We start from the raw sequence: 27146 nt of genomic DNA, 5'->3' as shown, positions 1-27146 counted from the left end.
ATTGCTTGATCCCAGGAGTTCAAGACCAGCCCAGGCAACATAGGGAGACCCCATCTGTTCAATACAAATAAAATTTAGCTAGGTGCAGTGGTTCACGCCTGTAATCAGACCACTTTGGGAGGCCAAAGTGAGTGCATTGCCTAAGCTCAGGAGTTCAAGACCAGCCTGGGCAACATGGTAAAACTCCATCTCTACTAAAATACAAAGAATTATCCAGACTTCAGTGGTGCATGCCTGTAGTCCCAGCTACTTGGGAGGCTGAGGCACAAGAATCACTTGAACCTGGGAGGCAGAGGTTGCAGTGAGCTGAGATTGCACCACTGCACTCCATCCTGGGCAACAGAGCAAGACTCTGTCTCCAAAAAAGTATAAATAAAGAAAATAAAAATAAAATTTAGCTGGGCATGGTGGTACACGCTTGTGGTTCTGCATACTCATGAGGCCTAGGTGAGAGGATCTCTTGAACTCAGGAGATCAAGGTTGCAGTGAACCATGATTGTGCCACTGCACTCCAGTCTGGGTGACACAGCGAGACCCAGTCGCAGAAAAAATGTTTTTTTTCTACTGAATATTAGCAAATCAAATCCCACAGTGCACAAAAACAATTATATACCATGACCAACTGGTATTTATTCCAGTTATGCAAGGTTGGTTTAGCAAAGATCAATTAATGAAATTCATGACATCAACTGGCTAAAGAAATCATATGATCCTATCAATAGATGCATAAAAACAATTTGACAAAGTCCAACACCCATTTATGACAAAAATCTTTTTCAAACTGAGAATAGAAGGGAACTCCCTCAAGTTGATAAAAGACATCAACAGAGAAACTACCTCTGAAATACTTAATAGTGAGAGAATAGATGCTTTCCCACTAAGATCAGAAACAGGGCAGAGATGTCCACTTTCACCGCTCCCATTCGACGTCATACTGAAGTGCCTATTTAATTCAATAAGACAAGAAAAAGAAACAAAATGCCTGCAGATTTGGAAAGAAGAAATGAAACTGTCTTTGTTTGCAGATTTAAAGAATCAACCAAAAAATCTGGAACTAATAAATACTTGTATCAAAGCTGCACGATACGAAGTGAATATACAAAATCCAGTTGCTTTCTTGTATTCCAGCAATGAGCAATTTGAATTTGACATTAAAGAAACAATACCTTTTACATTACCACCAAACCCTAGAAGTACTTAGATATAAATCTGACAAAGTATGTACCAGAACTGTATGAGGAAAACTATAAAACTCTGACAAAAGAAATCAAAGATCTAAGTAAATTGTGAGATATTCCATGTACATGGATAGGAAGAGTCTATTATGTCAAGATGTCAGCACTTTCCAACTTGATTTATAGATTTAACAGAATCTCAATCAAAGTCATTGCCAATTATTTTTGGGACATCAACAAGCTGATTCTGAAGTTTATACGTAAAGACAAAAGATGCAGAAAAGCCAAGACGATATTGAAGAACAAGGTTAGAGGACGACACTCCCCAATTTCATGGCTTACTGTAAAGCTACAGTAATCAACACGGTGTGGTACTGATAAAAGAGAGAACAAATTGATACAGAACACAGAAATAGACCTACGCAAAGAATAGTCAATGGATCTTTGACAAAAGAGCAAAGGCAATTTAATGTAGAAAGGATAGTCCTTTCAATAAATGGTTCTGGAACTGGACATCTACATGCAAAAAAAAAAAGAATATAAACATAGGACTTACAGCTTCCAGAAAAATTAATTAAGCATGGATAGACCTAAATGTAAAACTGCAAAACTGTAAAACTCCTGGATGATAACACTGGAGAACGTCTAAGTGACCTAGAGTTTGCAGGGAATTTTTAGATACAATACCAAAAGCATATACTCCATAAAAGAAAAAAATTGGTAAGTTGTACAAGATTAAAATTTAAAACTTCTCTGCAAAGGACACCATTAAGAGAATGAAAAAACAAGCCACAGAGTGGGAGAAAATATTTGCAAAATACGTGTCTGATGACTGTTATTCAAACATGCAGAGTACTATTTAAATTCAAAAATAAGAAAACAGACAACCTGATTAAAAAATGAGCAAAGGATCTAAACATATAAAGAAAAGATACATATGGCAAATAAGCATATGAAAAGATGCTCAGCATCGTATGCCATTAGGGAATTGTTAATTAAAATGAGAGTGTTACATCCAGACAATGGAATATTATTCAGTACTAAAAAGAAATGACCTATTAAGAAATAAAAAGACATGGAGAAACCTTAAACACATATTGCCAAGTGAAAGAATCCAATCTGAAAAGGTTACATACTGTTTAATTCCAACTATATGACATTCTGCAAAAGGTAAATCTATGGAGACAATAAAAAGAGCAGTGGTCGTCAAGGGGTTCAGGGTGAAGTAGGGAGAGAGGGATAAATGGGTGTAACACATAATTTTTAGAATCGTGAAACTATCCTGTATGATACAATAATGGTAGATACATGTCATTATACATCTGTCAGAACTCATGCAAAGCAACAGAAAGCATACCCCCAATGTAATCTGTAACTTTAGTTAATAATGTGTCAGTATTGGCTCATCGGTTGTGGCCAGTGTACCACAGTAATTCAAGATATTAATAACTGGGGAAGAGATTTGAGGGTTTATATGGGAACTCTCTGTACTTGCAACTTATTTTTCTGTAAAACTACAATTGCTTTAAAAAGTATATTAATTTTTAAAAGAATAATCAGAGACATCAGTAGCTACACACTGCATGAGAGACAAATTCTGAACTTTAAGTCCAGGCAAGTTACTAAAAATAAATAAACAAAACTTTCAGGAAAATACAACAGAATTTAGAGTTGCTACATGCTCTCTAAAAGTCAAAACTACTAGATATGCAAAGATGAGACATGCTCTGGAAATAAAACAATCACTAGAAATTGAATCTGAGTGGGCCCAGATGTTAGATTTTGCAAAGGACCTCAACACAGCTATTAAAAATATGTTGAAAATTTTTAAAAACTTACATTCAAAGAAGTAATGGGAAACATAATAGCAGTGACTCAACATAAAGGGGGACTCTAAATAGATAAATAGAATCTATAGAAACGGAACCAAATAGAAATTCTAGAGCTTAAAAGTAAGATAACTGAAATGAAAAATTTGCTTGATGGACTTAGCAGCAAATTGAAACACTCAGTAAACTTGAAGATCATTAAAAATTACCCAATGAGATCATTAGAAATTATCCAATGCAATGTCAGGTAATCAGTATACATGTAATGGGCATCCCAGTATGAGGGTGAGGGGGGAGAAAAAATAATTGAAGAAATAATTAATGAACACCTCCCAGTTTTGGTAGAAACTTGAGATTCAAGAAGCTCAACAAATCCCATAAAGGAAAAACACTAAAGGACCACACCTGGAAACATTATCGTGAAAGTGCTGACAGCTAAAGTCAAAAAGAAACTCTTGAAAGAAGCAAGAAAAATCAGCTGTTTTCAGAAACAGTGATCTCCAGAAGACGATACAATGGCATATTTAAAGTCCTGGAGGTGGGTTTATGGAGGGAACTGACAACAAAGAATACTATATACCACAAAATTAGCCTTCAGAAATGAAGGTGAAATAAAAGATGTTTCCAAGAAAATAAAAACTGAGAGATTTTTGTATTTTTAGCAGAGACAGGGTTTTGCCATGTTTGCCAGGCTGGTCTCAAACTCCTGACCTCAGGTAATTCACCTGCCTCAGCCTCTTTCTTCACTTTTAATGTGACTATAGTGCATGTTTGTTTAAGTTATTTTGTTATTTTCCATTAGCCAATTCCTTACACTGTACTAATTGCCTTTGAATTCATGTTATCATTTTATTTTAATTCCTCTCTTTGACTTTCCTGTTGCATCTTCTTTGAAATAACCAAGCACATGAAAAATAAATGTTTATATTTTCCTCAGAGGAAACTATTTACAGAATATATGCTATTTTACATGTCTTTTTACCTTTTATCTCGGCTCACTATAGCTTCCGCCTCCCAGGCTCAAGCGATTCTCCTGCCTCAGCCTCCCAAGTTACAGGCATGCATCACCATGCCCAGCTAATTTTTGTATTTTTTTGTGGAGATGGGGTTTCACCATGTTGCCCAGGCTGGTCTTGAAGCCCTGAGCTCAAGTGATCCACCTCCCAAAGTGCAGGAATTACAGGTGTGAGCCACCATGCCCGGCCTGTAGTTTCTTTTCAAAACACTCTTCTTTTCTTTTCTTTCTTTTTTTGCTACATACTTAGTAAGTTCTTCCGGCATTTTTTTCAATAGAGAGCATTGAAGAAGAAAACTTATACTTCCTCACTTTCATATTAAACTGCTAGCAAATTGTGCTCTTAGTGCTACCTTAGAAGGCAGGTTTCTACCTCTCTCTGCAATACTTGTTGACATTTATCTTAAATGGATCTTGTTGGCCCTTCTTGGGGTTTTTTTGTCTTGGGTTCTCTGTCTAAATTAGTCAGATCTCAGTTCACAATGCTTTGATAATATGTGATATATTCAAGCCTATCTTTCCATCCTTTGTCTACTACCAACATATATATTTCAGCCCTGTGCTCCTGCTTCTTTATGTGTTACATGCTGGGAGTTATAAACTCTGTAGATATAACAAAGAAAAGAGGCTATGGTGGAATCTTTGGCAGGCTTCTCATTCTGGTTTCCTCAGAATATTACTCCATGCAGTTGGGAAACGGCTGTCTTTTTATTGATCAATATATTACAACATGTAATGAGAGTTGAGTTCTTTTCCTGCCTATGTTAGTCCAAGCTGCTCTTGTTGATAGAATATATTTCTGATTGCATTCCCACTATTATAACAGGAAAAATTCCACTAAGATTTTGGCTTATTGTTGTTTAAAGCTCCTGTACTATTTTTTGGGGGTTAACTTCCAAGTCTACTTAATGCTTTTTTATATTCCAGTGAATCTTTTAAATGTGGAAGAATTTGAGATTATCTAGTAGAATTTCCTATTTGATGAAGATATGGTACAGAGGTTAAATTAGTATTCTATAGGCTCAACCAAATGTTGTAAGATACAAGCACATTTTCTGATTACTAGTCCATTGCCCTTGCCATTGTTTCATGATAAATCTTTTATTATTTGAGTTTGTCAATAATTCCATTAGAAGGAACACTAATATAGAAGTCAGCATATCTAGATTTTAGTGACAACCATGTCAATAATTAGCTAAATGATTTTAGAAGTCACTGAACCTTATGTGTAATTACATCACGTATCATATAAGCCAGAAGATCGAGGTTTTCTTTAGGATCTTTTTCACTTGTAAAATTCAATTTCAAGTTGTTTTGATTTCTAGGGTGCCGAGCAAAGACTATCTCAAGTTTTGTTTAGAGGTACTAGGTAACACAAAACCTATAATATACGATTCTTTCCAACTCTTTGATATATTCTATTAAAAGAATTATAGAATATCTGGGTCAGCTGCATATGTGAGGTTGGGTATACATTTGAACAAATTCCAAAATACTTTAATAGAATAAATGTTGTAGAAATGATTTTTTAAAAAGAATAGTAATATCACGTGTTTATTGAATATTTGTTAGGTAAAATTCTTACAGAATTTTTAATAAAAAGGTGCTGTGGGAGGTTAATTAAAAAGGACACTTGGTGCCAGGTGTGGTGGCTCACGCCTATAATCCCAGCACTTTGGGAGGCCAAGGCGGGTGGATCACTTGAGGTCAGGAGTCAAGACTAGCCTGGCCAACATGGTGAAACCCTGTCTCTACCAAAAAGTATAAAAAATTAGCCAAGTATGGTGGCGTGTGCCTGTAATCCCAGTTACTTGGGAGGCTGAGGCAGGAGAATCACTTGAACCCAGGAGGAAGAGGTTGCAGTGAGTTGAGATGGCACCCCTGCACTCCAGCCTGTGTGACAGAGTGAGACTCCACCTCAAAAAAAAATAAAAATAAAAATAAAAAAGGACATTTGGGCCAGGCACAGTGGCTCATGCCTGTAATTCCAGCACTTTAGGAGGCCAAGATAGGAAAATTGCTTGAGCCTAGGAGTTTGAGACCAGCCTGGGCTACAGAGTGAGACCCCATCTCTACAAAAACCAAAAAAATTAGCCAGGCATGGTACCACACACCTGTAGTTCCAACTTCTTGGGAGGCCGAGGCAGGAGGATCACTTGACCCAGGAGGTTAGGGCTGTTAGTAAATCATGTTTATACCACTCAACAATGCATGAAGCCTTTGGGCAATAGAGCAAGATACTGTCTCAAAAAAAATACTTCTTGCATGCTCAACATCATTAATTATAGGGAAACGCAAATCAGAACCACAATGAGATGCCACTTTGTGCCCACTAGATTGGCTGTAATCAAAATGATAGACAGTGGCCAGGCGCGGTGGCTCACGCCTGTAATCTCAGCACTTTAGGAGGCCGAGGTGGGTGGATCACCTGAGGTTAGGAGTTTGAGACTAGCCTGGCCAACATGATGAAACCCTGTCTTTATTAAAAAATACAAAATTAGCCAGGTGTTGTGGCGCGCGCCTATAATCTCAGCTATATGGGAGGGTGAGGCAGGAGAATCACTTGAATCCGGGAGGTGGAGGTTGCAGTGAGCCAAGATCATGCCATTGCACTCCAGCCTGGGCAACAAGAGCAAAACTCCATCTCAAAAAAAAAAAAAAGAGAGTAACAAGTGATGGTAAAGATGGAGAGAAATCGGCATCCCTGTACATTGCGGGGGAGAAAGTAAAATTGTATAGCCAGTTTGGAAAGCAGTCTGTCAGTTCCTCAGAAAATTATAGTTATTATATGACTCAGCAATTTTACTTCTAGGTATATACCCAAAAGAGTGGAATAAATACATTTTCAAACAAAAACGTGTATATGAATGTTTATAGCAGTATTATTCATAATAGCTCAAAATTTGAAACAATTTATTCACTAATAGATGAATGGAAAAATAAAATGTGATCTATTCATATAATGAAATATTATTCAGCAATGAAGCAGAATGAGGTACCAATAAATGCTACAATATGGATCAACCCTGAAAACTTATGCTATGTGAAAGGAGCTAGTCACAAAAGACCACATATTTTATGGCTCCATTTGTATAAAATATGTGGAATAGGCAAAGTCCACATATTTTTCAGAAACTGGGGGAAGAGGGGAGTCAGTAGTGATGGGTAATGGGTGTGGGGTATCTTTTGTGGGTGATGAAAATCTGTAGTGATGGTTGTACAAATTTGTGACTAAAAAGCACTAAATTATATATTTCAAAGGGGTAAGTTTTATGGTAAATGAATTATATTTCAATAATGTTTTAAAACCTCAAAAAATTATATCTTCCTACCAATCCTGACATAGTTGACCCCGTGAATGTACTCTTGAAAACATAATAAATGAAAACCTACACTACTGCCAAAGATTAAGATTGGCAGAAAAGTGATTATGAGAATATACAAGGTTTTTTCACTAACACTAAGGAGAGAGCTGGGATGAGAAAAAACATAAATCACATACTTTTCCTCATAAAATAAAATCAGTTCTGGTCCTTGAAAAAGAGAGAAACTTTTTCTCCTACTATTAACTCCCCTTGATTGAAATGAGGTTTGTAATAATCAGAAGGCTCTATAGCCATCTCATTACTTGTTTTTAAGATGGCCATAATACTGTACCAACCCATTTCTATTTTTTTCTATATTCACAATGTAAGAGTAATGGTAAAATAAGTGCATTGCAATTCTTGGATATATGATTCCCCACATAAGTGAGGAAACAAAGTATCTTGATAACATTATGTGCTGGAGATTATAATCACAATGTTTTTTTAAGGAATTTTAAGGCTAGTTAATAAAAGGAATTTTTATCAATTAAAAATAAACGAATAGGATCTTATATTTCTAGATGAGATGGAGTAACTGGAAAAATTTAACCTGCTGCCTGAAATAATAGGAATATGTGAAACAAGTGGTTTTTAAGACATTGGGCATTGGGCAACAAAGGACATTGTTTGCTGAGAGACATTAATCAAACAAGGTTGGCCCTATTATGGTCTCAGCTTACTGCTGTGAGAGACTTTGCAGGCTCTGTCACACAAAAGAGGAACAGAGGTAAGCACTCAAAGACTCATGACTTGAGGAGACATTGATGATAGTCTGTAGAGACCAAGGTCACTAGATATCACAGGGTGCAGTACTGAAGTGGTGAGAGTCACTACAAGAACTCCAGAGATCTGCAGAAGATCCTTGTCATGTTTACAGTAGAGTACTAATCAGTGTATGAATATGAGGGAGCTACCCAAGGCTAGGAAAAGAACCACTGAAAAGGTTTAGAAGAGGGAAGAGTGTACGCAGTTCTCACAGGAATAGGAATAGTGCCTTTTGCCACCTACCAGACTAGAAAACCTCACTATTTATGGGGCATTGGGTACAATGTTTTAAAAGATCTTGCATCAATAGTGTGGAATCCTTAGCCCTAAACTTAAATGCTCCTGTGGTTCTGTCTGACATATCTTAAAAGCAAGACCTGAAAGGATTAAATCGTTTCCAATTTAACTACAACCCAGAAAAAAAGCCCAGGAATCTTTATAGTAATACAAACATGTTCAGCACCTCACAAGATAAAATTCACAATATATGACACCCAGTAAAAAAAAAACTAGCAGGCATGGAAACAAGCAAAAAAAAAAAAAAAAAAAAAAAGACTAAAATTGTAAAATTGATGGATAAGGATACCAAAACTTCTTATAAGTGTATTCTGTATGTAAGATAAAGCTGGAGAAAAGATCAAACATGTTAAGTAAAAAAATGAATAATATAGAAGAAATCCAAAACAAACTTCTGGTGCTGATAACTATAATGTCTGAGATGGAAAACACAAGAGATGGGATTAACTAGAGGACATATCTTGTAGAAGAAAAAGATTGGTGAATTTGAAGAAATTACAATAGAAAACATTCAAAGGAAGGCATAAAGAGAAGAATTAATTATTAAAAAATGAATAGAACAGCACTAAGCTGTGGGACACCTTCATAAATAACAGATGTGCATCACTTGTATTCAACTATAAATATAGCATAATATATTTGTAATGCGACCCCTTTAAGGAAGGGAAGGCAGAAAAAAATCATAGCTGAGTTTTTCCAAATTTGATGATAGCTTTAAACCCAGAAACTGAAGAAACTCAAACCAAAAACCAAGAAACATGAAGAAAACTACGTCAGTGTAGGTCACCATCAAATTGTTCACAAATAGTAATAAGAGAAAATCTTGAAAGCAGCTTGAGGAAAAAAAAGACATATGACCTACAGCAGGGATCCCCAACCCCTGGGCCATGGACTGGTACCAGTTGTGGTCTGTGACCTGTTAGGAACTGGGCCGCACAGCAGGAGGTGAGTGGTGGGCAAGAGAAGCTTCATCTGTATTTACAGCCACTCCCCAACACTCATACTACTGCCTGAGCTCCACCTCCTGTCAGATCAGTGGTAGCATTAGATTCTCACAGGAACACAAACCCTATTGTGAACTGTGTATGTGAGGGATCTAGGTTGTGCACTCCTTATGAGAATCTAATGCCTGATGATCTGTCAGTGTCTCCCATCACCCCCAGATGGGACCATCTAGTTGCAGGAAAACAAGCTCAGGGCTCCCCTCATTCTACATTATGGTGAGCTGTATAGGCCTTGTATCCAAAATGTATAAAGAACTTTCAAAACTCAATAATAAGAAAACATATAACACAGTTTTTAAAATGGCCAATGAGTTGAACAGACATTTCACCAAAAAATATAAAAGGGTGGCAAATAAACATATAAAAATGCTCAACATCATTAGTAATTAGAGAAATGCAAATTAATATCACAATCAGATAACACCACACACCTATTAGAATGACTAAAATTTAAAAAACAAACTACCCCCTCATTTTGGCTAGGGATGTGGGATATGTGGAGTACTTATTCACTGTTGGTGGGAATGTAAAATGTTATAGCCACTTTGGTAAACAGTTTGGCAGTTTTTTTAAAAAATTGAATACATACCTACCATATGATCCAGCTATTCCACTCCTTGGTATATACCCAGGAGATGTAATGACATAAGTCTGTGTAAAATTTCTTATATAAATGTTCATAGCAACATGATTTGTAATAGCTAAAAGGTAGAAAAAAATCTAAATATTAACCCAAGAGTAGGTAAATAAAACCTGATATCTGTATAATGAAATACAGTTTAGCAATAAAAGAGAACGAACAATTTAAACATGCAAACAATGAGTGAATCTGAAAATTATACTGAATGGAAGAAGCCAGACAAAAAAGAATACGTAGTATATGATCTTATTTATATGAACTTCCAAAAATGCAAAGTAATCTATTGTGATTGAAAGCAAATCAGTCATTGCCTGGGATCCATGGAGTTGGGTAACATGGAAGAGTGGGGGGAAGCACTATAAAGGAGCAAGAGGGGCTGAAGGCAGTGGCTCACACCTGTAATCCCAGCACTTTGGGAGGCTGAGGCAGGTGGATTAGTTGAGGTCAGGAGTTTGAGACCAGCCTAAGCAACATGCTGAAACCCCATCTCTACTAAAAATACAAAAATTAGCTGGGCATGGTGGCATGTGCGTGTAACCCCAGCTACTTGGGAGGCTGAGGCAGGAGAATCTCTTAAACCTGGGAAGTGGAGGTTGCAGTGAGCCAAGATCATGTTGCTGCATTCCAGCCTGGATGACAGAGTGAGACTCTTTCTCAAAAAATAAATAAATAAATAAATAAACAAACAAATAAATAGTGGGGGAGGGCAAGAGGAAACTTTGGAGGTAAAGGATATATCCATAATCTTTACTATGTTAAGGTTTCCACAAGTATATACATACGTGTGACAAAATGATCTAATTATGCATTTTAAATATGTGCAATTTGTTGTATGCAAATTACAATAAGTTCTCACTTTGCATGGTTCCAGTATGCAAAAATTTCAGTCAGCATACTTCAGTTAAATCTCATCCATCCCCTAGAAACCTTTAAATTTACCACAGAATATTTATTATGAATAATTGCATAAAGTAAAATGTTTGCTGCTAGCTCTTCAGTCCACAAATCATTATAAATAACAGATGCATGGCATGAGTGACCCATCACATTACTTTTTCAAAGTCATCTGGTGATGATTTTTTTATTTTATTGGTCGTTGTTCAGTTCATGCACAGACAGCAAAGCATGTAGTTGTGTTGTCTTCTAGTCTGTCAGTAATAAATCTACATGACATTTTACCAAAATGAATAATCAAGGGAATTGGCTAATTGTGATGGTTAATTTTATGTATCAATTAATCTGGGCCATGGGGTGCTCAGGTATTTGGTCAGTCATTATTCTCAGTGTGTCTCTGAGAGTGTTTTTATATGAAATGTACATTTGAATCAGTAGACTGAGTAAAGGAGAGTGTTCTCCCTAATGTGGATGTGAATCAGTTGAAGTCCTGAATAGAACAAAAACGTTGATCCTACTGTGAGTAAGAGGAAATGACTCCTGCCTAACTATTGAGCTGGGAGACTGGACTTTTCTTGCCTTCAGACTTGAACTGAAACATTGGCTCTTCTTGGGTCTTGAGTCTGCCAGCTTTCAGACTTAAACTATTGTCTCTCCTGGGTTTCCAATTTGCTGACTGTAGGTCTTGGGACTAATACATAATTGTATGGGTGAATTCCTTATAATAAATATCTTTATACATACATCCTTTTGGTTTTGTTTCTCTGGAGAATCCTGACTAATATAGATTTTGGATCCAAGGTGTGGGGTTCTCCTGTACAAATACCTAAAATGTGGAAATGACTTTGGGACTGGGTAAGTGTAGAGGCTGAAAGTTTTGAGATGCATCCTAGAAATATATATGTTTAATGAACGATTGTGGTGAGGGCTCAGAGGGAAAACAGCAGAGCAGGAGAGAAAGCATCTGTCTTTAAGAGAACACATAAATAATCATGAATAGAATGTTAGAATGGTAGAAATATGTATGTTAAAGGCCATTCTGGTAGGCTCTCAGATGTAAAAGAGGAACAGGTGGCAATCCTTGTTATAAAGGGGCAAAAATCTTGTTTGAATTATGTTCTAGTATTTTGCAGTAAGTAGAATTTTTAAGCCAGGGGTCCCCAACCCCTGGCTGCAGATTGGTATGAGTCCATGGCCTATTAGTGTTGCAGGAAGTCAGGGACCCCAAACAGAGGAACCAGCTGAAGCCATGGCAGAAGAACATAAATTGTGAAGATTTCATGGACATTTATTAGATCCCCAAATTAATACTTTTATAATTTCTTACGCCTGTCTTTACTGCAATCTCTGAACATAAATTGTGAAGATTTCATGGATACTTATCACTTCCCCAATTAATACCCTTGTGATTTCTTATGCCTGTCTTTATTTTAATCTCTTAATCCTGTCATCTCATAAGCTGAGAAGGATGTATATTGCCTCAGGACCCTGTGATGATTGCATTAACTGCACAAATTGTAGAGCATGTGTGTTTGAACAATATGAAATCTGGGCACCCTGAAAAAAGAACAGGATAACAGCAATGTTCAGGGAACAAGAGAGATAACCTTAAACTCTGACTGCCGGTGAGCCGGGCGGAACAGAGCCATATTTCTCTTCTTTCAAAAGCAAATGGGAGAAATATCACAGAATTCTTTTTCTCAGCAAGGAACATCCCTGAGAAAGAGAATGCGCCCCTGAGGGTGGGCCTCTAAAATGGCCCCCTTGGGTGTGGCCGTCTTCTATGGTCAAAACTGTAGGGATGAAATAAGCCCCAGTCTCCCATAGTGCTCCCAGGCTTATTAGGATGAGGAAATTCCCACCTAATAAATTTTGGTCAGACCCGTTGGTTGCTCTCAAACCTTGTCTCCTGGTAAGATGTTATCAATGACAATGGTGCCCAAAACTTCATTAGCAATTTTAAATTCAACCTGGTCCTGTGGTCCTGTGATCTTGCCCTGCCTCCATTTGCCTTGTGATATTCTATTACCTTGTGAAGTACATGATCTCTGTGACCCACACCCTATTCGTACACTCCCTCCCCTTTTGCAAATCCCTAATAAAAACTTGCTGGTTTTACAGCTCAGGGGGCATCATGGAACCTACCGACATGTGATGTCTCCCCCGGACACCCAGCTTTAAAATTTCTCTCTTTTGTACTCTGTCCCTTTATTTTTCAACCTGGCCGATGCTTAGAGAAAATAGAAAAGAACCTACGTGACTATCGGGGGCAGGTTCCCCGATAATTAGGAACTGGGCCACACAAGCAGGAGGTAAGCAGCAGTTGAGTGAGCATTACCACCTGATCTCCACCTCCTGTCAGATCAGCAGTGACATTAGATTCTCAGAGGAATGTGAACCCTATTGTGAGCAGTGCATGGGAGGGATCTAGGTTGCACACTCCTTATGAGAATCTAACTAATGCCTGATGATCTGAGGTGGAACAGTTTCATTCTGAAACCATGGCACCCTCCCACCTTGCTCCATCTGTGGGAAAATTGTCTTCCACGAAACTGGTCCCTGGTGCCGAAAAGGTTAGGGACCACTATTTTAAGCAATGAAATTGGGCATTTAGCAGAGGTGATTTAAAAAAAAAAACTTTTTTTAGAGACAGGGCTCTTTCTGTCGCCCAGCCTGGAGTACAATGGCACCATCATAGCTCACTGCAACCTTTACCTCCCAGGCCCAAGTGATCCTCACACCTCAGCCTCCTGAGTAGCTGAGACTATAGGCACATGCCACCATACCTCGCTAATTTTATTGTTTGTAGAGACAAGTTTTCACCATGTTGCCCAGGCTGGTCTCGAACTCCTGGGCTCAAGCAATCCACCTGCCTCGGGCTCTCAAAATGCTGGGATTACATGTGTGAGCCACTGTGCCTGGCCCAGAGGTGATTTTTAAAGCCAAGTATTGAAAATATAGCATAGGTCCTCCTTACTACTTATAGTAAAATATGAGAAGCAAGAAATGAAAAAGGAATTATTAAGGAAAAAGTTTTCAGAAGATGGAGATTGGGAAAATTCTTAGCCTATCCATACTGCACAAAACTTGTTCTGAAGAGAACACGAAGGGTGGTATGGCTGAAGAACCACTTGATAAAGAAATAGTGGGTGCGCCTCCTGGGTGTATTCGTCAATCTCAGCAGAAGCTAGGAATAGAAATGCAATTATAACAACAAAGACACTGCCAGTTTGAACTGAGGACAGAGAAAGACAAGACAGAATGAAGGAAGGCTTTCAGACTTCTTGAATTCTACCAGGCAGGAACGTAGAGCTGTTCAGCTGCAAATGTGCACTATTCTCAAGGAAAGGGAAGAATAACACCAAAGGTGATTCAGAAATCATGAGTGCTGCTACTACCAGCACTAGCCTAAGGGGCAAGACAGCTTCTTAGTTGGTTTCAGAGGGTAATGCCCTCACAGAGAGCCACAGGTGCATACAGGATCAGACCAAACAGCTGTTGGCATGATATTGCCATCCCAGTAGGCCTGGAAGGTGGGATATCAAGCCAAACACACTTATCTCCAGTCTTAAGATCTAGTGAAGTTTTTCTTACTAGGTTTTAGAGTTGCTAGGGACCTGCCATCATATTCTTCTTCCCTACTTCCCCCTTTTGGAATGGGAATGTCTATCCTATGCATAGCCCACCATTGTATTTTTGAAGCATATAGCTTGTCTGGTTTCACAAGTTCATAGCTGAAGAAGAATTTTTCCTCAAGATGAATAGTACCTTGAGTCTCACCCATATCTGATTTAGATGATACTTATTTAATCCTTTATTAGAGATGGGGTCTTGCTCTGTAGTGCAGTGGCATAATCATAGCTAACTGCAGTGTCTACCTCCTGGGGTCAAGAGATCCTCCCGTCTCATCCTCCATGTAGCTAGTAATACATGTGACAGCCACTTTACCCAGGTTAGATAATATTTAAATGAGACTTGGGCTTTAGATGTTTGAGTTGATGCTTGAATGAGTTAAGACTTTTTTTTTTTTTTTTTTTTTTTTTTTTTTTTTGTGATGGAGTTTCACTCTTGTTGCCCAGGCTGGAGTGCAATGACACATTCTCCACTCACTGCAACCTCTGCCTCCTGGGTTCAAGCGATTCTCCTGCTTCAGCCTCCTGAGTAGCTGGGATTACAGGTGCCCGCCACCACACCTGGCTAATTTTTTGTATTTTTAGTACAGACAGGATTTCACCATGTTGGCCTGGCTGGTCTTTAACTCCTAATCTCAGGTCATTCACCTACCTCGGACTCCCAAAGTGCTGGGATTACAGGCATGAGCCACCGCACCAGCCAAGTTAAGACTTTTAAGGCATGTATTTTGCATATGAGAAGGGTATGAATTACGGGGCACCAAGGATGGAATGTTGGGCTGAATATTTAGATCCTCTGAAAGTTCATATGTTGAAGCCCTAAACTTCAATGTGGCTGTTTTTGGAAATGGGGCCTGTAAGGGTAAGTGAGATTGTAAGAATGAGGCTTGATCTGATAGGATTAGTGTTTTTATAAGGAGAGATGATAGAGAGTTCACTTTCCCCCTATGCCATGTTAGGAAAGAGCAAGATGGTGGCTGCGTATAAGCCAAGAGAAGAGGCTTCAGAATGAAACCAATCTTACCATGACCTTGATCTTGGACTTAACCAGCTTTTAGAACTATAAGAAAAAAATTTTGTGGGTTAAACCACCAGTGTATTGTATTTTGTTGTGGCAACCCAAGCAGACAAATACACTCACAAAGATGAAAGTGAAGCAAACAAGTAAAATATGATAATGCCATTAGTGATATTCAAGTCTATCATAAATGGAGTTATAGAAAAAATGGCTGATTATGAAAATGTTGACATTGCTGTCATTCAAAAGATTCTAGATATTAAGTCAGGAACTTAGTATTGGTGAAGTTATCAACATAAATGAAGAAAGTGATTGTGAGGAGAAGTATTAAGATGTCCCAAGGAAAGTGATACAGCAAAAAAGTTTCAAGATAACTCATGAGATACTCGATAATATTGAAAACACAAAGGATAAAATGATGGAACGTGATCCATACTTAGAAAGGAGTATGAAATTCACCGAGGCTTAGAAAAGGTGAACATTCCCTACGTTAATTTATAGGAGAAGAAGGGAAGCACTGTTCATCCTACTCTTGATAGGATTTTTAACAAAGATAAAACATTTTAATTCTCTTTTTTAATGTTTTAAATTATTTCATACAAAATAAATATTAGTTGTAATCTTTTTTCATTTTTCTATAATTTATTCCTACATTAGGAAAGTTTTCCATGTTTTGCCAAAAATTAGTAAAAGTCACAGGACAATTATAATTTCCCCCATTAATTATTAAGAATGTTTTGGCTGGGCACGCTGGCTTACACCTGTAATCCCAGCACTTTGGGAGGCCGAGGCGGGTGGATCACTTGAGGGCCAGCAATTCAAGACCAGCCTGGCCAACATGATGAAACCCCATCTGCACTAAAAATACAAAAATTAGCTAGGTGTGGTGGCTGGCACCTATAATCACAGCTACTTGGGAGGCCGAGACAGGAGAATGACTTGAACCCAGGAGGCAGAGGTTGCAGTGAGCCAAGATGGTGCTGCTATTGCACTCCAGCCTAGGTGACAGAGCGAGACTTTGTTTCAAAAAAAAAAAGAAAAGAAAGAAAGAAAGGAAAAAGAAAATAGAAAACAATCAATCTATGGAAAACATACTGTAGAACAAGAGAAACATTCTCGTCAAAATTCAATGTATGTAACACTGAAAATTAAGTAGAAGAAAAATCCACATTTTCAATTTCTGCTATAGTTAAAGAGTAAGCTTGATCTTAATAGAACTTGAGCAGAAAATGCAAACTAAAATAGAAAAATTTCAGAATTAGATAAAAGGGAGTTGAATGATACAAGGAAAGATTCTAAGTAGATTAATGCTTCACTGGTAGAATTATTTATGTCTATATTAGAGGGAATATGTACCTAAATGTGCAAACATTGTGATACTGAGTTTACCTTGTGAGCAGAGGAGAAAAAAGGAAAAATATGAAAATAATATTATATTTGAGAGATAACTAAGGTATGTTTATAATTTCAAAATAAGAACAATGTTGGGATAACTGGCTAGCCATTATGCAGAAGATTGAAACTGGACCCCCTCCTTACACCATATACAAAAATCAACTCAAGATGGATTAAAGAATTAAATGTAAAACCCAAAACTAAAAACCCTGGAAAACAACCTAGGCAATACTATTCAGGAGATAGGCACAGGCTAAGATTTCATGACCAGACTCCAAAAGCAATTGCAACAAAAGCAAAAATTGACAAATGGCATTTAATTAAACTGAAGAGCTTCTGCATAGCAAAAGCAACTATCAACAGAGTAAACAGACTGCCTACAGAATGAGAGAACATTTTTGCCAACTATGCATCTGACAAGGTCTAATATGCAGCGTCTATAAGGAAATTAAACAAATTTACAAGAAAAGAAAACCCACTAAAAAGTGGGCAAAGGACATGAACAAACACTTTTCAAAAGAAGACATACATGTGGCCCAACAATCATGTGGAAAAAAGCTTAACATCACAGATAATTAGACAAATGCAAATCAAAACTGCAATGAGATACTAACACCAGTCAGACTGGCTATTATTAAAAAGTCAAAAAATAACAGATGCTGGTGAGGTTGTGGAGAAAAAGGAATGCTTTTACACTGTTAATGGGAGTGTAAATTAGTTCAACCATTGTGGAAGACAGTGTGGCTATAAATCATTTCTTCTAGATTTTCCAATGTATTGGCATATAGTTGCTCCTGGTAGACACTAATGATCCTTTGAATTTCTGCAATATCAGTTGTAATGTCTCCTTTTTCATCTCTGATTTTATTTATTTGGGTTTTTTTCTTTGTCTAAAGGTTTGTCAATTTTATTTTTTTCAAAAAACAATTTTTGTTTTGCTAATTTTTTGTTTTGTTTTCTTCATTTCTATTTCATTTATTTCTTCTCTGAGCTTTATTATTTCTTTTCTTCTACTAATCTTGGATTTGATTTGCTATTGCTTTTCTAGTTTTTTTTTTTTTAATGTTTCATCCTGTCTTATGATGCTGAGCTTTTCCAGTTCTTTAAGATGCATCATTAGGTTATTTATTTGAAGTTTTTCTTCTTTTTGATATAGGTACTTACAGTCATAAATTTCCTTCTTACTACTGCCTTCACTGTATTCCATAGGTTTTGATATGTTGTGTTTCATTATTTGTTTCAAGAAAGCTTTCAATTTCCTTCTTACTTTTTCATTGACACACTGGCCTTTCAAGAGCATATTGTTTAATTTTCATGTGTTTGCATAGTTTCCAAAATTCCTCTTGTTATTGAGTTCTGGTTTTATTCCATGTGGTTAGAGAATATATTTGATACTATTTCAGGTTTTTTTTTGAATGTTTTAAGATTTGTTTTGTGACCTAATTTATGGTCTATCCTTGAGAATGATTCATATGCCAAGAAGAAGAATGTATATTCTGCAGCTGTTGCATGAAATGTTCTGTAAATAGCTATGAGGCCCATTTTTTGTGTATAGCAGATTAAGTCTGATGTTTCTTTGTTGATCTTGTGTCTGGGAGATCTGTCCAATGCTGAAAGTGGGATTTTGAATTCACTATTATCGTATTGGACTCTATCTCTCTCTTTAGTTCTAATAATATTTGCTTTATATATCTGGCTGCTCCAGTGTTGAATATATATGTATTTAGAATTATTATATCCTTTGCTGAATGAACGTTTCTGATTATGTAATGAACTTCTGTATCTCTTCTTGTGGTTTTTGTTTTGAAATCTATTTTGTCTATCTAAATATAGCTATTCCTGCTTTTTTGGTTTCCATTGGCACCAAATGAATGTTTTTTTCCATCCCTTTATTTTCAGTCTATGTGTATCTTTATGGGTGAAGTGTGTTTCCTATAGGCAACAAATCACTGGATCTTATTTTTTTTAATCCATTCAGCTACTCTGTGTCTTTTGATTGGAGAGTTTAGTCTATTTACATTTAGTGTTATTATTGATAAGTAGGGACTAACTCCTGCCACTTTGCTACTTGTTTTCTGGTTTGTTTGTTTATTTGTTTTGTGGTCTTCTCCTCCTTCTCTCCTTCCTTCCTGTCTTCCTTTTAGTTTGATTTTTTTCTAGTGGTATGATTTAATTTCTTTTTATTTTTTGTGCATCCATTGTATGTTTTCTGATTTGACAGTACTGTGAAACTTGCAAATACTACCTTATAACCCACTATTTTAAACTGATGACGACTTAACACTGCTTGCATAAACAAATAAATATGAGAGAGAAAACTAATAAAAACAATATACTTTAAGTTCATCTCCCTGCTTTTTAACTTTTTGTGGTTTCTCCTTGTTTCACTGTAACTGTCTATGTCTAGCAATGTTCTTGTAGTTATTATTTTTGATTGTTTTATCATTTATTCTTTCTACTTAAGAGTAATTTACACACTACAATTACAGTGTTGTACTATCCTGGGTTTTTTTATGTGCTTACCATTACCAGTGTTTTTTAACTTCAGATGATTTCTTCTTGCTTATGAATGTCCTTTTCTTTCAGATTGAGGAAATCCCTTTAAGATTTCTTGTAGGACAGGTCTGGTCTTGATGAAAGCCCTCAGCTTTCGTCTGTCTGGGAACATCTTTGTCCTTCCTGATTTGAAGAATATTTTTGCTGGATATAGAATGCTAGGGTAAAAGTGGTTTTTGTTGTTGTTGTTGTTGCTTTGTGTGTGTGTGTGTGTGTGTGTTTTCCCAACACTTTAAATATGTTATGCTACTCTCTCCTGGCCTGTAAGTTTCCATTGAAAAGTGTGCTGCCAGACATATTGGAGCTCCATTGTATGCTGTTTATTTCTTTTATCTTGCTGCTTTTAGAATATTTTATTTATTCTTGACCTTTGGGAGTTTGATTACTAAATTTCTTGAGATAATCTTCTTTGGATTAAATCTGCTTGGTGTTCTGTAGCCTTCTTGTACTTGAATGTTGATGTCTTTAACTTTGGGAATTTCTTTATATCCCTTTGAATAAAGTTTCTACCCCTGTCTCTTTCTCTACCTCCTCTTTAAGGCCAGTAACTCTTAGATTTGCCCTTTTCACGCTATTTTCTAGATCTTGTAGGCATGCCTCATTGTATTTTTTTTTCTTTTGTCTCCTCTGACTTTGTATTTTTAAATAGCTTGTCTTCAAGCTCACTGTTTTTTTTCTGCTTAATCAAGTCTGCTATTAAAAAACTCTGATGCATTCTTCAGCATGTCAATTGCATTTTCAACTCTAGAATTTCTGCTTGATTCTTTTAAATTATTTCAATCTCTCTGTTAAACTTACCTGATAGAATTCTGAATGACTTATCTGTGTTATCTTGAATTCTTTGAAGCTTCCTCACAACAGCTATTCTGAATTCTTTGTCTGAAAGGTCATATATCTCTTTTTCTCCAGGATTGTTCCCTGGTGTCTTACTTAGTTCATTTGGTGAGGTGATGTTTTCCTGGATGATGCTGATGCTTATAGATGTTCATCAGTGTCTGGACATTGAAGAGTTAGGTATTTATTATAGTCTCCACAGTCTGGGCTTGTTTGTGCCTGTCGTTCTTGAGAAGTCTTTCTAGGTATTCAAAGGGACTTGGGCCCCAAGCCCAATAATGCTGTGGTTTTTGTGGACTCATGCCTAAGGTATCTCCTTGGTGGTCATGGATAAGAGCCAGAATTCTCTTGATTACCACGCAGAGACTTTTGTTCTTTTTTCTTACTTTCTTCCAGACAAACGGAGTCTCTCTCATTGTGTGCTAAGTCACCTGGAACTGGGGGTATGGTGATGCAAGCACCCTTCTAGCCACCACTACTGTTACTGCAGTGGGTCAGACCTGAAGCCAGCACAGCAATGGGCCTTGCCCAAGGACCTTTCCTTCAGGGTGGCAAGTTCCTCCAGGTCCCCGGCATATCCAGAGATGCTGTCTGGGAGCCAAGGATTGGAGTCAAAAACTTTAGAAATTTACAGCCAGGTGTGGTGGCTCACACATGTAATCCTAACAATTTGGGAGGCTGAGGTAGATGGATTGCTTGAGCTCACAAGTCCGAGACCAGTGTAGTCAACATGGTGAAACCCTGTCTCTACAGAAAAATACAAAAAAAATTACTCGGGCATGGTGGTGTGCACCTGTAGTCCCAGCTACTTGAGAGGCTGTGGTGGGAGGATTGCTTGAGTGTGGGAAGTTGAGGCTGCAGTGAGCTGTGATCGTGCCACTGCACTCCAGCCTAGGTGACAGAGGGTCTCGAAAAAAATAAAAATAAAAAGCCTTAGCAATTTACCTGATGTTTTATTTTACTATGGCTAAGCTAGCACTCAAACCACAATATAGAGGCCTTCCCCAGTGTTTCCTCTCCTTTCCACAGGCAGCGGAGCTTCTTCTTGTGGCCAGCACCACCAACAGTCCATGGCAGGTTCTGCCAGGCCACAGCTGATGTTCAGTTCAAGCCCAAAGACTCTTTTATCAGCTTATGGTGAATGCTGCCAGGCCTGGGACTCACACTCAGGACAGTGGGCTCCCCTCTGGAGCCCCTCCCAGGGCAGGTCCAGAAATTCTGTCCAAGAGCCTAGGCCTGGACTTAGGGACCCTTAGAGCCTGCTTGTTGCTCTACCCCACTGTGTACAAGCTGGTACCTAAGGTGCAAGACAAAGTCCCCTTTACTTTTTCCTCTACTTTTCTCAAACAGAAGGAGTCTTCCACCATAGCCACCACAGCTGGGATTGTGCTGGGTCCCACCTGAAGCCAGTACATCTCAGAGTCTGAGGCCCACTGTGTACTCCCCAGGTATTGCTGCTGGTTATTCAGGGCCCAAGGACTCTTTAGTCAGCAGGTGATGAATCTTCCCAGGACTAGGTCCTTCCCTTGAAGGTAGTGGATTCCCTTTTGGCCCAGGGTATGTCTAGAAATGTCATCTGGAAGCTAGTGCCTGGAGTGGGGGCCTCACAACTCTGCCCAGTGCCCTATCCTATTGTGATTGAGCTGGTTTCCAATATGCAAGACCAAGTCCTCTTTATTACTCTTAGCTCTCCTTAAGCAAAAGGAGGGAGGTCACTTTCATTGCTACAAGCTGGATTGCCTGGATTGGGAGAGGGATGGCATAAGCACTCCTATAGCCACCCCAACTAGTATCTTCCTAGGTCACATGCCACCATAGTTCCGTGGCTCTAAGCCCAGCCTAGCATTAGGATTTGCCTAGGAATTGCAGTCCTTGTGTCCTAGACTGTCTTTCAAGTTTACCTGGGACCCCAGAGCACTTCAGCCCACAGTGGTGAGGCTTGTCAAGAAACTCAAGTGCTGACCACCGCGATGAGTGATTTCCCTCTGCCTAGTTCTGATCCAAATGCTGTAGTCCAAAAGCCCCCTGCATGCATAGGTGCCAGCTGAGTCCAGCACAGGTTTATTCTCCACTATGACAGGGCATCACTGAGTTCAGTATAATTCTCCCAGGAGCTGCATTCTCCCTCCCCACAGTGGTGAGAGTTTCTCTCCATGCAACACAACTACTGTCAGGAGGTGGGAGCGGGGAGGCAGTGGCAATTGAAGACCATCTCTCCTGCCCTCCTCAATGCCTCTTTCAGGAATATGAAATTAAAGCCAGGTACTGTGATTGCTCACCTTACTTTTGGTTTTTGTGATGGTGATTTTCTGTGTGCAGATAGTAATTAAAATTTGGTGTTCCATTTGGGGGTCGAGCAGTGTAGGCTTCTATTCTGCCACCGTGCTCTGCCCCCCGTTATCCATGTTATGTTTTTTCTATTTGTTTTCTTTTGTTTGAGATGGAGTCTTGTTCTGTCACCTACGCTGGAGTGCAGTGGCATGAACATGGTTCACTGCTGCCTTGACCTCCCAGGCTTAAGCAATCCTCCCACTTCAGCCTCCCTAGTATCTGAGACTGCAGGCATGTGCTACCACACCTGGCTATTTTTTAAATTTTTTATAGAGACAGGGTCTCCCTATGTTGCCCAGGGACTTTTTGTTTTAAAGAGTAAGATACCTCTTGAGTATCAGCTTTGCCATTATGGACCATTATTATCTAAACAATGCTTTAGATATCTGCATGGTTTCAATTAAGCATGTTTTCAATTAGGAAAAAAGACTCCTGTTTAAAGCTGGTAGAAAGAAGCTACAGAAATGTCCTCCTATGATACCTAAAAATATGCACTATAACAATGTTAAAAAGAGGAAGGGAAGAGTAGCAGAACCAGACAAGAAAAAAAAAAGAAACAAATTATTCACCAGCAGCAACCAGAAATAACAAACAGGATAGAATTTCATCATACATTTCAAAAGATGATAGCCAAGGAAAGAAATAGAAAATTTCCTAAAGCATAGTGTGGCTCCCAGGACCACATGTGCTCCGAAAAAGCTGTGATCTTGAGACTCATCATTAATATACCTGAAATAGTAGAGGAATCGATTTATGGAGTTTTTGTTTTGGGTTTTGTTATTTTTTATTTTTTATTTTTTTTTTACATTTTTCTTTCTCTTACTCTGTGAAAGTAGAAACAGCTGCTGAGAAGAGATGACTAAAAGCTGAAAAGTGAAGAATTAACACTGATTTCTTGGCAGAAGCAGAAGCTTCAGGACTCCTAAATTGAGGGAATGATCTAAATTCCAAGGATTATCTCTCAGTGAGAACAAGGTATGTTCCCTTTCCTGAGTAGATAGGGCAAACCTCCCAGAAAATCTCAAACAGCTGAATCCCATTCCTCCACCCAAAGCTGCACATTAAAGTTGCCACAAAATTCCAGCTGACATGTCTTCTTTCTATTCCTAGACTTTAGCCATACTAAATTTCTCATGGTATGGCCATTTTTCTTTGCTATTTGAAAAAATCCTGTTTGTAGCACCTTGTAGCCATGTGACTTCTGCCACTTGTTTTGTTTCTCCAAAGATAATTCGCCTCTCTTTGGATTGTCTCTTCATTAAATATATGGAGGGAAAAAGAGAGAAGTTTTAAAAAGTAATTTTAAGTCATTCAGGCTAGGGATGTTTTAAAGTCATTGACTATCTTTTAAACAAAACTCAGTGACATTTTCAGTAAACATTACTGGTAAAACAGTAAACGCTTTCCAGAATAAGCAGAAAATAATGCTTTTTAGTATTTTTGTCTTCAAAGGTGGAGAAGAAACTAAAGCTAAGGAAGTTATCATTCAGTATTGCACTCCTCAGAGTAAAATCAGACATAAAACCACACAGTTGCTAAATTCATTAAACCAGCAGCGAAATAATATTTTGTCTATAGTGAAGGCAAAAATCAACTCGTCAAAATTCTTTATACACATGATACTTTTGGACAGTATAATATCAACAATATATAATATGAAAGCACAATTATTCTAACATGTGCATGCTAATGGATAATTACCATTACAGTTGGATGCAGATTTTCTATGGCAAGGGTATGAGCAAATCTTTGATCTACATGCGGTTCATGTAAGGGGGGAAGTGCTTGACAGCTTGTTCCTTTCATATTGAAAATCCATGCAAAAAGGGGATGAGATTTTTAAAAATTGGCTTGTGATTATTTTGTGAGTCAAAAAAGTTTTCTAAAAATGATGTGTTGAGATCAGTATTAACAGAGCAGCAGCTATAGAACAAGAAAGATCACCATTACGTTAAAGAAATTGCACTAGAATATTCTCACACTGTGCTATTCCTAGAACATAATTGTCTATAAATGTGAACTCTGATCTTGATTCTCTTATTAAAGGCAGTAGTGAAAATTGTACTCATTATTGAATTTTGGTCCTTGTGTATATATTTTTTAGAATACAGTGAAAATATGGCTGGGCACGGTGGCTCACACCTGTAATCCCAGCACTTTGGGAGCCCGAGGTGGGTAGATCACCTGAGGTCAGGAGTTCAAGACCAGCCTGGCCAACATGCCAAAACCTCATCTCTACTAAATATACAAAAATCAGCTGGATGTGGTGGTACGTTCTGGTAATTCCAGCTACTTGGGAGGCTGAGGCATGAGAATTGCTTGAACCTGGGTAGCAGAGTTGCAGTGAGCCGAGATCGTGCCACTGCACTCCAGCCTGGGTGACGGAGTGAGACTCTATCTTAAAAAAAAAAAAAAAGAATAAAATGAAAATAAATGGGCAGTGAATATAAAAACTCTGGTTTCCAACCTGAAACATACTGGCTGTCAAGAGAGAAGGTAGTCATGAATTTTTAAAATCAGATATGAGATAAAAACATTTCCCCATGACCCTAAAAAAGACCATTTTATTGATTTCAGGGAGCTTTCCCAAATGGCATGTGGTAGTACCATGAATAGCTTGAAACTGTCCTTCAGGGCTAAACTATTATGAATTTTAATGCTGAAGATAATATGTGAGGACAACCTATGATGCAAACATGGTTTAATCACTGTCAGGTGGCCTCTTTAACACACTGAGGATATGTATTCTCCTTCGCCTGTCTCTACCCAGAAAAAGTAGTCATTCCTTACTAAGTAAATTGTGTAATCATTTTATTTTGAATATTTATATTAGAGTAGTTATCACAATGTATCAGATACTTTGGGGTGTGAATGCCTCTCAGTTGGACTGTGCATTCTTCAAGGGCTAGCAGTTTTGCTCCGCCTCAACAGAGGTGTGCTGGTAACTCTTTTAAAAATAGACTTTCTGGGAGAGTGAGACCTTGTCTAAAAAAAAAAAAAAAGACTTTCTGGGAATAAAAATGTATGCTTATAAGTACATACCTAAGTTTATAAATTCTATTGATGTAACAGCGGTATCATACAATTCACAAATAATAATAAAATATGCAGTACTGTCTTGTAAAATTCATATAGCCAGTTGATTCTCACAGAATGCTCTAGTTGATTTTTACCCAACCCTTGTGTCTGTAGTCTTACTGGTAGCCAATCTATGGTTGCAATTGTTGAGCAAATGCAATTCTGACATGCATGTTTATTGATATTTTTGTTTAAACGAGTAAGAGGAACATAAAACAACAAAAGTATATGTTGGAACTTTACTTTTTCATCAGTGATGTGAACAACTTCTTGCTAGATTTTTAATAGTTTTGAAATATTGGAACCTCATTTCTTGTGATATTTACAGTGTATCACTTTAATTTGCACTATGTAAATTTTTTCTGTCTCTTTCTTAAGTTTATCAGCACCACATTAAATTATAGCCCACATTAAGTTATATATGAGGCGTAAACATTCCCACCATGGCTGATTTCAGGCTTCCAACATGACATCACTTATCACAGAGTTGGGAAGAGATGGACAGTAGCACACCACTACATAGGTGTTTCTTTGCCATAGTACAATAGAGATAAATAACCTCAAGTGCATACATAATAGTAGAGTAAGATGTGATGAGTTTTAAGGACTTGTTTTTAATAAATAAATTTAAATTTATTTTATGTTTGAAGATATTTATTTTTTGGTAATGACTATTTAATAACCAGCTTGCAAAATTCCTGAGAATTTAGCATTTGACTTTTATAAGCTGGGCAGAATCAGGCCCAGCACATTGATGCCCCTGTAGTGCTGTGCATAACCTACACAGCTTTGTGTGACTGGCTTGGGTGAACAGCAGTCTGTTAGTTAACTCAATCAATTTATTCTATTTGTTATTATGCCCTTGGATTTCATACAGGATTGTCATGGGAAAGATCATACAAATGATCTCTATGTACCTGATGTAAAATTACTTCAAAAACTTTCTGTTACTCCAATATTTTGTTAATTTTGTCTTAATGAATTGCTAAATTTCTGACTTACCAGATAAGGAGAATGGTAATTATATTCCCTCTTCATTTTGTCTGCATTGAAACTCACAGGTAGATTGTCTGAAGCTTACCTATAACTGTTAAAGGACAATGAGATCTTTAAATTTCTTCTTTTTAAAAATGAAATCTATGTTGAAATCTTGTGATATATATATGTACATATATATATACACATACATATATTGGACACATATATTTGCATGTACCATTTGAAATTTGGTTTCTTACCAACATTTGAAAGGAAATGTTGAGTAAATTCTTGATTTGTTACCTTTATTTACCAGTTTTCAAAATGAGTTGGTTCCCTA

The 27146-nt window shown here is 37.6% G+C and overlaps 1 protein-coding gene across 36 annotated transcripts in view; it reads left to right on the top strand.

The window, feature by feature from the left end:
• The window catches only part of BAZ2B (bromodomain adjacent to zinc finger domain 2B), a 415244-nt gene that overhangs the window by 51579 nt on the left and 336519 nt on the right, over positions 1 to 27146 (top strand). For 25 of the 36 annotated variants that reach the window (XM_063790194.1, XM_063790178.1, XM_063790201.1 and 22 more), the window contains exon 4: positions 23584 to 23725. The exons of the other annotated variants lie outside the window; for them this stretch is intronic. The gene's annotated coding sequence lies outside the window, so the exon portion shown is untranslated. The remainder of the gene's footprint in view (positions 1 to 23583; positions 23726 to 27146) is intronic. 36 annotated transcript variants of the gene reach the window in all.

The sequence above is a fragment of the Pan troglodytes genome, chromosome 13, assembly GCF_028858775.2.
Source record: "Pan troglodytes isolate AG18354 chromosome 13, NHGRI_mPanTro3-v2.0_pri, whole genome shotgun sequence".
Taxonomy (NCBI): domain Eukaryota; kingdom Metazoa; phylum Chordata; class Mammalia; order Primates; family Hominidae; genus Pan; species Pan troglodytes.
Note: the sequence above shows the minus strand (reverse complement) of the source record. Positions and strands in the feature narration are given on the sequence as shown.